A 12,308-nucleotide genomic window follows, 5' to 3' on the forward strand; every position below is an offset into this window, starting at 1 on the left:
CGGCAGATGGAAAAGAAGAATGACATATATAAAAGTTAGGAGTATATCAAGAATCAGAACTGGATGAAGCATTTCACAATATTTTGGAAGTATGAAATGAAGAAGAAGATATAGGAGTGGTGAAAATAATGAAACGGAAGTGTTTAATTTATAGCAAAATATTAGACATAGCAATCGATGCAGATTACGCATTTAATCAAAGAAAATCCTAATTTCTGCAAATTCTGAAGAATCAAATCTTATTTAGATAATGAAGATTTTCTATTCCTTAAATTCTGAAAATCAATCGTTACTACGTCAACAGTTAAGGCGAATCTCTATTCCTTTAATTCACTATTTTACGATAACTTCTCTCATATGCTTCGAGTAATTGGATTATTTTATCCATATTATTCAACGGTAATAAAAATTCTATTTATCAACTCATATTCGTCATGAAAACATTTTTATTGTTAGCCATGACGACCTCACTCAAATTTCGGGACGAAATTTCTTTAACGGGGAGGTACTGTGATGACCCGAAAATTTCTGACCAAATTTAAACTTAATCTTTAACGTTTCCAACATGATAAGCAAAGTCTGTAAAGTTGAATCTCAAAATTTTTGAACTATTCAATTACCTTTCGATTGTTCTCAACGATTTGTGAACAATTATATGTAAATAGATACATATATATACCATAACTTGAAAACGTAATAAAGTGTTGAGTATATGATACTGTGCATTAAACTTATTGGTTTGATTATCTGATTGATATATTTAGATACAGAGTTAAAAGATTATGCCAAACGATTAAATTAAAAGATAATTATTGAGTCCCTTAAGGATTATGATATTATTACGGGTCTCTGTTGTAAGGTCCACGTTGATTTGGGAAATCATTCATTCTTAACGGTATTCGGAATAAATGGTAAAGTGTTTGTTTAAATAACGTAATTTAGACACATACAATAATAAGGAATATCAACTGTTGGAATTAGATATATGAATAACTTGCGATATGTATTTTAAAACGTGTTTATTAATATTGAAAATATATATTTAACAATACGATAAAATATAATATTAACTTGGTCATAAAAACGAATTGTTATTATATATATATATATATATATATTAACAAATAGCGAGACGATGATTTATAGTAGTAAATGATCAAAATACTCGAAAGTTTAAGATATACTTTGAGTGGTATAGTTTAGGGATAATTTAAGGATATATTTTGACAAAGGTACGTGACACGAAATGTAAAATACAAGTTTTCTCAGTGTACGAAAGGATATTTGAAAAACCGGAACCGGGACATAAGTCGAGTGATGACGTACGACTTATCGGAACAAAAATTACAAGTCAACTATACATGTGAATTTAATATAATATATAATTAGTTATATAAATTAAATATATTATATATATTATATAAAATTATGTCGACAAACAAAAAGTTAAAAGTTTGTGAGCTGGATCAGAGGGCCATGCGATCGCATGGCCTTGAAGCACAAATTCCATGCGATCGCATGGGGTACTTTTTCAGAAAAGGTTCTATAAATTGCGCGATTTGTGGCTCAGCTGAATCTATCTCTCTTTCTCTAGTATTATTACTCCGTAATATTTATTTAATTTAATTTATTATTATTATTATTATTATTATTATTATTATTATTATTATTATTTATATTATTAAGATTAATATTATTATTAATCTTATTATTATTAGTATTATTAATTATGTATTATACATAAAATACTACGACGAGGTCATGAGTGGGTTATTTTCAAAATGGTTTTCAAGCGGGATAGAGCTAAGGAAATTATGGGTTATTGTCAAGGAGGTTATGGGTAATGTTCGGGGGTATATTTGTGAATCAAACCTAGTGTTTATCATCTCCGTTACGTCTACGTACTTTCCTACAATATTGAATCTCAATACTGATACGTAAGCACTCATATCTTATCTTTTATATATTAATTATGTATCCATGTCTAGTGCTCGAGTATATATATTTATATATGCTTGTATGCTAAATTTCATCGTTAAACAGTTTATAATGAATCACTAATTAAATACATATATTACTGGTAAAAGGTATATGATATACATGTTTTTGGCAAGCTGGCGACAAATCAATAACTTTTCATTTAGATATCGAATAGTTTCGATGAACGGATTAAAAGATATGATCAACTGAATTATGATTGACGTTAATTGAAATTGCTTTTGAATATGCAATTAAGATTTAAACAACTTGTTTACGAGATTTATAAAGTGAACTTTTAAATATTACCAACCGAGTAAATGAATCCTTATATAAGGCACGTCTCGTTTTGTTGAACTATTGTCAAAATTGACTTTTTGAAACGACTTTGGATAACTATTATATGTCGATCTCGAGTATTAGGATTGTGATACACTATGACTTGACCTAGCTTGATAGACATTTATTGACCAACATATGTTCTCTAGGTTGAGATCTACGATTAATTGGTAATCCGAGTTTCGGTCACATTTTGGTGAACAACTTTATATGCTGTTAAGGTGAGTTTCATTGCTCCCTTTTTAATTGCTTTTGCAATATATATTTTTGGGCTGAGAATACATGCAATTTATTTTAAACGCAATGGATACAAGTACATACTTAATTCTACACTGAGTTTGAACCGAAAATCCCTTAGCTTTGGTAACTAATAGCTGCCAGTACATAGGATATGGACTGGTGGGCGCGAATAACAGTATATGGATCCTTAGGGCTTGACATCCCCGTCTGAGCTAGAGCGCTATCCTTTTAACGGACGTGTGTTATTTGAGTTTAGGACACGTTGGTTTGCGTGTATTAAAACGAATGGGGTATTTATCATTATAATGTTAAAGCTTAGTTACCAGGGTGCTCTGTTACGTAGAATTTATTGATAAACTTTTAATAAATGTTTCTGGATGAAACAACTGAAATCTTGTGATCCACTTTTATATACAGATTATGCGAAACACTAAAACTACGAACTCACCAACCTTTGTGTTGAAACTTGTTAGCATGTTTATTCTCAGGTTTCCTAGAAGTCTTCCGCTGTTTGCTTATATGTTAGACAAGCTATGTGCATGGAGTCGTACATGGCATATTTTTCAAGTAAACGTTGCATTCATCAAATCATCACCATGTATCTTATTTTGACTGCATTGTCAACGAAAGTACTATTGTAAACTATTATTTACGGTGATTGTCTATATGTAGAAATCATCAGATGTCGAAAACCTTTGATTTAAATATTCATTTATGGTGTGCCTTTTCAAAAGAATGCAATGTTTACAAAATGTATCATATAGAGGTCAAATACCTCCCAATGAAATCGATGAATGATGTGTTTGTCCATATGGATTTGGAGCGATCGTCACACAGACCCCTAGAAAGGATAATCTCCTTAAAGACTAAAAATCCGCATTTAAGCCTGATATTACTCAATCCTTGAGATTGACTTTAAAAGATTGAGAATTACAAACTCATGGAATTCGATGATATCTAAACTCGAGCTTGAACGAGAAAATATTTTGATCAAAATTAAAACCGATTTGTTTTCTAAAAAACCTATTTTCAATGCGTTCATTACCATTGAACGTAAAATCTTGAGAATTCATCGGAATTCATTAGGTCACCTGAACCAAATCGGGTCTCAACCGTAAGAACGGTGGTTGCATAGCATGGTCGAAGACAGGACCTTGTGCCAGATCGAAAAATTATAGGGTGATCTTTACTATTTCTCCTACCAAGGATAGTAATTACATCCGACATGTTTTTGACCATAATTATCTGCATGTCATGGGACATTGCCTTAACAGTTGCTTGTTCAACGCTTTCCTTTACAACTGGACGGTAGTTTACCGAAAAGTAATATACGGAGCAAGTATACTGGACGTGTGCTTTCCTAATACAAGGTTAGCAAGTGGGTGACACAAAACCACAAGTTTTGAGCTAAAATTTTAAAATCTGAAACCCACAAAACCCACAAAAACATTTTGCAAACACCGGTGAAGGGTTATTCCGGAAAACTTGTCTAGGGTAAAATCTAGCTTAAATTTTCAAAAGATCAAATGTTTTCATAAAGATCTAATTTCTTTAAGGATCTAAATTTTCATAGTCACGTGGGACTTTAAACTGCCTTTCAAATGTGCACTTTGCTTTGGAAACCGAAAGTAAATCGGCTATTTGATTGCAAGTGTCGTTGACCTGAACCCGAGGCAACTGTGGATGGCACACCCACCTTTAACCATGGTTCTATCGTTACTATCATTGTTTATACCACCGTATCAAAATCACTGATGTATAAAGTGTGAGAATAAAAAAGTGATTCGAGTGAAGTGTGATTTAATTTCAAGTTCTGTATTGCTTGAGGACAAGCAACGCTCAAGTGTGGGGATATTTGATAGTGCTCCAAATGAACATATATTTAGGTGCAATATCCTTCCAATATGTAAAGCTTTTAGTTGCATTTGTTCTATTTTCAAGTAATATTCGTTTAAATAAATAAGTGCGAAGACAAAAGAAGAAAACGATGATTTGAAGACGCAAGTGACCAAAAAGCTCAATTGTACAAGTTACAATCCAAGTGGTTCCATTTATTGATGAGAAACGTCTAAAATTTATAAGAGTACAAATTGCGAAACATAAAGTACAAGATATTAAAGCGTACAAAAGGACGTTCTAAAATCCAAAACTGAGACATAAACCGAGCATCAACGCGCGAGACAACGGACCTTAAATTACAAGTCTACTATGCACAAGAATATAATATAATATATATATAATTATATATATTATATATATATTAATTAAATCAAAGCCGCCCACGTTTTTAGCAAGCAAGTGACCTGATACAGCTGGCCATGCGATCGCATGGCCAGGAAGAAGAACTATCATGCGATCGCTGTCATACCCCGTCCACATTTTCCTGAACGAATACAATAACATCTGGAATCATTGCGATGAACGGACCTCTATATGCCATGAACGACTCCATGTATTATGAGCAATTGCACAGCGGAAGATTTCTTTCATACCTGAGAATAAACATGCTTTAAAGTGTCAACCACAAGGTTGGTGAATTCATAAGTTTATCATAAAACAATAAAATTCATCATTTTGATAGACCACAAGATTTAAATGCTGCATGGTACAAATGGACCCGAATCCTATACCCACCTGTAATGTACATGCGATATCTTTTAAATACAGTACACCTTTCTCGTGTACGAAGTCATCTTTCATAAATCTTAGTAACCGTACACATATCTCGTGCACAAAAATAACATACACATAACCTGTGGACAAAAATCATTCTCTCGATACATAACATTCACTTTTCATTTCTTTCATAGCTTGGCTTGGTAACCGACCTTAACATATAATGCGCATAAAAATATCCCCAAAACAGAACATTTCATCTTTATAATAATCATATAAACTTCGAAGTACTAAATACCACGCCCACTAGCCCTTCCGTCTAGTGAACATTCTAGGTGGGGGTGTTAAACCCGGTAGCTACCTTTAGGATTCGCGTCAATTAGGCGTGCACTAATTCTCAAATTAGTGATGTTCCCTAATTCTTAGGTTACCAAGCAATAATAATCAGGGAAAAAATATTCATATCAATTGTGGCAATTATCACATCCACATAATTCAGTGGTGGAAATTATCACGTCCACATAATTCATTCGAGGAAATTTTTGCTTGTGTCTATCTCGTCAAACGTTTATAAAAGCATTTCATGTATTCGCAGTTCAAAATGTATTTCAAAAGCATTTAATAAAGCAGTTGTAAAAGTAGCGCATGTATTCTCAGTCCCAAAAATGTAAAGAGAAAAAGGGAGCAAATGAACTCACATACTGTATTTTGTAGTAAAAATACATATGACTAAATTCAACAATGCAGGGTTGGCCTCGGATTCACGAACCTATTATTCAATCATGTATATTAATACATGTAATGGTAATCGACAAATATATATATTATTAGTGATTTTATTTGTTATTTTATATCATGTGTTTTATTAATAACTTAATTAGATATATTTATCTTTATATAGATAATTAACATTTATTACAAAAGTATTAATATGGTTAGGTTTTATGTCACCAATATATTTTTATATAGAAAAATCTACATTTGATATATTAATAGTATTAATAATAATAATGATAAAAATAATATAAATCATGATAAAAGTTATGGTAATCCTAATAATAATAATAATAATAATGATGATTTTAATATTAATAATAAATATAGTACTAATAATAATAATAATAATATTTGTAATGTTAATACTAATAACGTCTAATGACAATACTAATCATTATGATATAATTTTGTTAAAAATAATAATAACAATAACAATAATAATAATAATAATAATAATAATAATAATAATAATAATAATAATACTAATAATAATAATAATAATAATAATAATAATAATAATAATAATAATAATAATAATAATAATAAAGGACTACCTTAATGTATCGAGCCTTATAAGAAATAAATGCCCTTGCCCGAGCTGGAACTCAAAACCTCTCGTTCCACACAAACACAATCAACCATAGAACTACTTATATTTTTCTGATTAACTTCTCGGATTTAATTCTTTTAACCCATTTCGAGCAGCAACATTTAATCATCATCATCAATCTCACCTTAATTCATTATCGTTATCATCATATTGATCGTGATTCATCATCCTTATTATCAAAGTTTTACCAACATCATCCTGATTATCTAATAAGCTCTAACATCTTAATCCCACATAAAATCACCATAACATAATCATAATCCGTATATCATCATCTTCCATAACGTGTACTTATATCATGTATCTATATCATCATTTTCATCTAATTGGTATAATAAGCAAATTCACGGCTCAAATGGAGAATGGCAGACCAATACAAGAAACCGAAACATAGTGAAACAATATGAGCTTTCAGCCCCACTGCACAACCCCACAACAACTTCATAAGCCTTAAATTCGCTAGCCCAAATAATAAATAAAGGTATACGGCCCAACTAAAATATATGTGGTGTGCTCTGATCTAATTTAAAAACAGAAATAAGTAAAAAAAAATATAGCAGCCGAAATATTGGTCACCATCATACGCGTAATATCTTCTTCATCGTGACCTCTACCATAGTCATTATATAATCGAACGTCAAGATCTTCAATATCACAATCATTTCGTCACTTAGTTAATAATCATAAAAAAATTTATTTATAATAACCATCCGTTGTTTTCCTTGGACCCATGTTGGTCGATAATCATCCCATCAATTAACAACCATATGGGAAAATATAAGATGAGCTGTAAAGGATTTCATTTATGTGTGGTTTTCCCCACATGTAAAGCATTTGACAAGAAATAAAAAAAAACAGCCATTAGTAACCTCACTTATTAATCAACACTTGCTTTTATTATCATTCTATATTTATTATCATGATTGTTGTAGTATGGCATGTTAAGAAATAGGTACACAAAGTTGTTGCTGGCGACGGCTTTAATCAGAAACAATTCAGCATCAATAGGGCTACAATATTCGAATTAAGGAAAACAAAAGAGGAGAGGAAGAGATAGAAGAAAAGATAGGAATAGAAACGTAAGTTTGGGGCTACGGTTTGTAGTGACCCGAACTTTTCCATGTTTATATATATTAATTGAGATTGATATTTACATGATTAAATGTTTCCAACATGTTAAGCAATCAAACTTGTTAAGACTTGATTAATTGAAATATGTTTCATATAGACAATTGACCACCCAAGTTGACCGGTGATTCACGAACGTTAAAACTTGTAAAAACTATATGATGACATATATATGGATATATATATAGTTAACATGATACTATGATAAGTAAACATATCATTAAGTATATTAACAATGAACTACATATGTAAAAACAAGACTACTAACTTAATGATTTTTAAACGAGACATATATGTAACGATTATCGTTGTAAAGACATTTAATGTATATATATCATATTAAGAGATATTCATACATGATAATATCATGATAATATAATAATTTAAAATCTCATTTGATATTATAAACATTGGGTTAACAACATTTAACAAGATCGTTAACCTAAAGGTTTCAAAACAACACTTACATGTAACGACTAACGATGACTTAACGACTCAGTTAAAATGTATATACATGTAGTGTTTTAATATGTATTTATACACTTTTGAAAGACTTCAAGACACTTATCAAAATACTTCTACTTAACAAAAATGCTTACAATTACATCCTCGTTCAGTTTCATCAACAATTCTACTCGTATGCACCCGTATCCGTACTTGTACAATACACAGCTTTTAGATGTATGTACTATTGGTATATACACTCCAATTATCAGCTCTTAGCAGCCCATGTGAGTCACCTAACACATGTGGGAACCATCATTTGGCAACTAGCATGAAATATCTCATAAAATTACAAAAATATGAGTAATCATTCATGACTTATTTACATGAAAACAAAATTACATATCCTTTATATCTAATCCATACACCAACGACCAAAAACACCTACAAACACTTTCATTCTTCAATTTAATTCATCTAATTGATCTCTCTCAAGTTCTATCTTCAAGTTCTAAGTGTTCTTCATAAATTCCAAAAGTTCTAGTTTTATAAAATCAAGAATACTTCCAAGATTGCAAGTTTACTTCCAAGTTTTCTAAATCCATTCCAAGTAATCATCCAAGATCAAGAAACCTTTGTTACTTACAGTAGGTTATCTTTCTAATACAAGGTAATAATCATATTCAAACTTTAATTCAATTTCTATAACTATAACAATCTTATTTCGAGTGGAAATCTTACTTGAAATTGTTTTCGTGTCATGATTCTGCTTCAAGAACTTTCAAGCCATCCAAGGATCCTTTGAAGCTAGATCTATTTTTCTCATTTCCAGTAGGTTTATCCAAGGAACTTGAGGTAGTAATGATGTTCATAACATCATTCAATTCATACATATAAAGCTATCTTATTCGAAGGTTTAAACTTGTAATCACTAGAACATAGTTTAGTTAATTCTAAACTTGTTCGCAAATAAAAGTTAATCCTTCTAACTTGACTTTTAAAATCAACTAAACACATGGTCTATATCTATATGATATGCTAACTTAATGATTTAAAACCTGGAAACACGAAAAACACCGTAAAACCGGATTTACGCCGTCGTAGTAACACCGCGGGCTGTTTTGGGTTAGTTAATTAAAAACTATGATAAACTTTGATTTAAAAGTTGTTATTCTGAGAAAATGATTTTTATTATTAACATAAAACTATATCCAAAAATTATGGTTAAACTCAAAGTGGAAGTATGTTTTCTAAAATGGTCATCTAGACGTCGTTCTTTCGACTGAAATGACTACCTTTACAAAAACGACTTGTAACTTATTTTTCCGACTATAAACCTATAATTTTTCTGTTTAGATTCATAAAATAGAGTTCAATATGAAACCATAGCAATTTGATTCACTCAAAACGGATTTAAAATGAAGAAGTTATGGGTAAAACAAGATTGGATAATTTTTCTCATTTTAGCTACGTGAAAATTGGTAACAAATCTATTCCAACCATAACTTAATCAACTTGTATTGTATATTATGTAATCTTGAGATACCATAGACACGTATACAATGTTTCGACCTATCATGTCGATACATCTATATATATTTCGGAACAACCATAGACACTCTATATGTGAATGTTGGAGTTAGCTATACAGGGTTGAGGTTGATTCCAAAATATGTATAGTTTGAGTTGTGATCAATACTGAGATACGTATATACTGGGTCGTGGATTGATTCAAGATAATATTTATTAATTTATTTCTGTACATCTAACTGTGGACAACTAGTTGTAGGTTACTAACGAGGACAGCTGACTTAATAAACTTAAAACATAAAAATATATTAAAAGTGTTGTAAATATATTTTAAACATACTTTGATATATATGTATATATTGTTATAGGTTTGTGAATCAACCAGTGGCCAAGTCTTACTTCCCGACGAAGTAAAAATCTGTGAAAGTGAGTTATAGTCCCACTTTTAAAATCTAATATTTTTGGGATGAGAATACATGCAGGTTTTATAAATGATTTACAAAATAGACACAAGTACGTGAAACTTCATTCTATGGTTGAATTATCGAAATCGAATATGCCCCTTTTTATTAAGTCTGGTAATCTAAGAATTAGGGAACAGACACCCTAATTGACGCGAATCCTAAAGATAGATCTATTGGGCCTAACAAACCCCATCCAAAGTACCGGATGCTTTAGTACTTCGAAATTTATATCATATCCGAAGGGTGTCCCGGAATGATGGGGATATTCTTATATATATGCATCTTGTTAATGTCGGTTACCAGGTGTTCACCATATGAATGATTTTTATCTCTATGTATGGGATGTGTTTTGAAATATGAAATCTTGTGGTCTATTGTTACGATTTGATATATATAGGTTAAACCTATAACTCACCAACATTTTTGTTGACGTGTTAAGCATGTTTATTCTCAGGTGATTATTAAGAGCTTCCGCTGTCGCATACTTAAATAAGGACGAGATTTGGAGTCCATGCTTGTATGATATTGTGTAAAAACTGCATTCAAGAAACTTATTTTGTTGTAACATATTTGTATTGTAAACCATTATGTAATGGTCGTGTGTAAACAGGATATTTTAGATTATCATTATTTGATAATCTACGTAAAGCTTTCTAAACCTTTATTGATGAAATAAAGGTTATGGTTGTTTTAAAATGAATGCAGTCTTTGAAAAACGTCTCATATAGAGGTCAAAATCTCGCAACGAAATCAATTAATATGGAACGTTTTTAATCAATAAGAACGGGACATTTCAGTTGGTATCCGAGCGTTGGTCTTAGAGAACCAGAATTTTGCATTAGTGTGTCTTATCGAGTTTGTTAGGATGCATTAGTGAGTCTGGACTTCGACCGTGTTTACTTGAAAAATGATTGCTTAACAAATTTTGTTGGAAACTATATATTTTTAACATGTGAATATTATGTGATATATTAATCTCTTAACGCGTTTGATATTATGTGATAGATGTCTACCTCTAGAACAAGTCCCATTGACTCACCTAATAATAATGAAGAGTCAAATATAAATTGGAATGATTCGTGGACTGATTCACAAGTTCCCGAAGAGGAACCGGAAGAAGAGTCGGAACCGGATGAAGAAATAGAACCGGTGGGGGAAATAATAAAACGGTTAAGTAGAAGAAAATCCTCAACCAACCGACCAAGGTTAATTATGGTCAATGGTGTTTCCACCAAGGAAGCAAAATATTGGGAGGATTACCAATTCTCCGATGAATCGGATTCCGACGAGAATTCCGATGATGTTATAGAAATTACCCCAACTGAATTTAAAAAGGCAAAAGAAAATAATAAGGGAAAGGGCATAAAAATAGAGAAATCTAATTCCAACCCCGATGAACTTTATATGTATCGTCAACCCCCGAAGTTCTTAAGTTGTAACAATGACCCGGGAACCTCTAAACCACCAGGTTTTTCTAAACCAATGTGGATAACGACGGCTCGTATTAGGGAAACATCATATATCCCTAGAAACTTGGCAAAACGAACCAAAACCGAAGAAGAAGAAACAAGCGAGTCGGAATAAGATAGCTGTATTCGTGTGGTGTAATATATGTAATATAGTGTGCTTATGCTTTATGATATATGTAAAAATTGCTTGTATTAATAAGTATTTTTTTTATGAATCTAACTCTTGTCTATTTTACAGTATAAAAACACAAAATGGATAGACAACCCAATATTTTAAGAGACCTACCCGGAGACATGATTGATGAAATCTTGTCTAGAGTCGGCCAGAATTCTTCGGCACAACTATTTAAGGCGAGATCAGTTTGTAAGACATTCGAAGAACGTTCCAAGAATGCCTTGGTTTATAAAAGGCTTTCGTTCGAAAGATGGGGGATATCACATTGGGAAATCCATAAGTTACGATGTGTTTACTTTGACGCATATATTGCGGGGAACCCAAATGCTATTTTACGCAATGGGTTAAGAAATTATTTTGACTCAATATATCCGAATATTGGACTTCGTGATTTAGAAAAAGCGGCTAACATGCAACATAAAGAAGCATGTTATGCTTACGGATTAGTAATGTTCGCTTCTCACCAAAGTGAGAACAAGAACATCGGCCTACGACTATTAAACAAAACGTTCCCACAAGTGACGGAGTCGGTAATTGGG

Source organism: Rutidosis leptorrhynchoides, chromosome 4 (genome assembly GCF_046630445.1).
Source record: "Rutidosis leptorrhynchoides isolate AG116_Rl617_1_P2 chromosome 4, CSIRO_AGI_Rlap_v1, whole genome shotgun sequence".
Classification (NCBI taxonomy): Eukaryota; Viridiplantae; Streptophyta; class Magnoliopsida; order Asterales; family Asteraceae; genus Rutidosis; species Rutidosis leptorrhynchoides.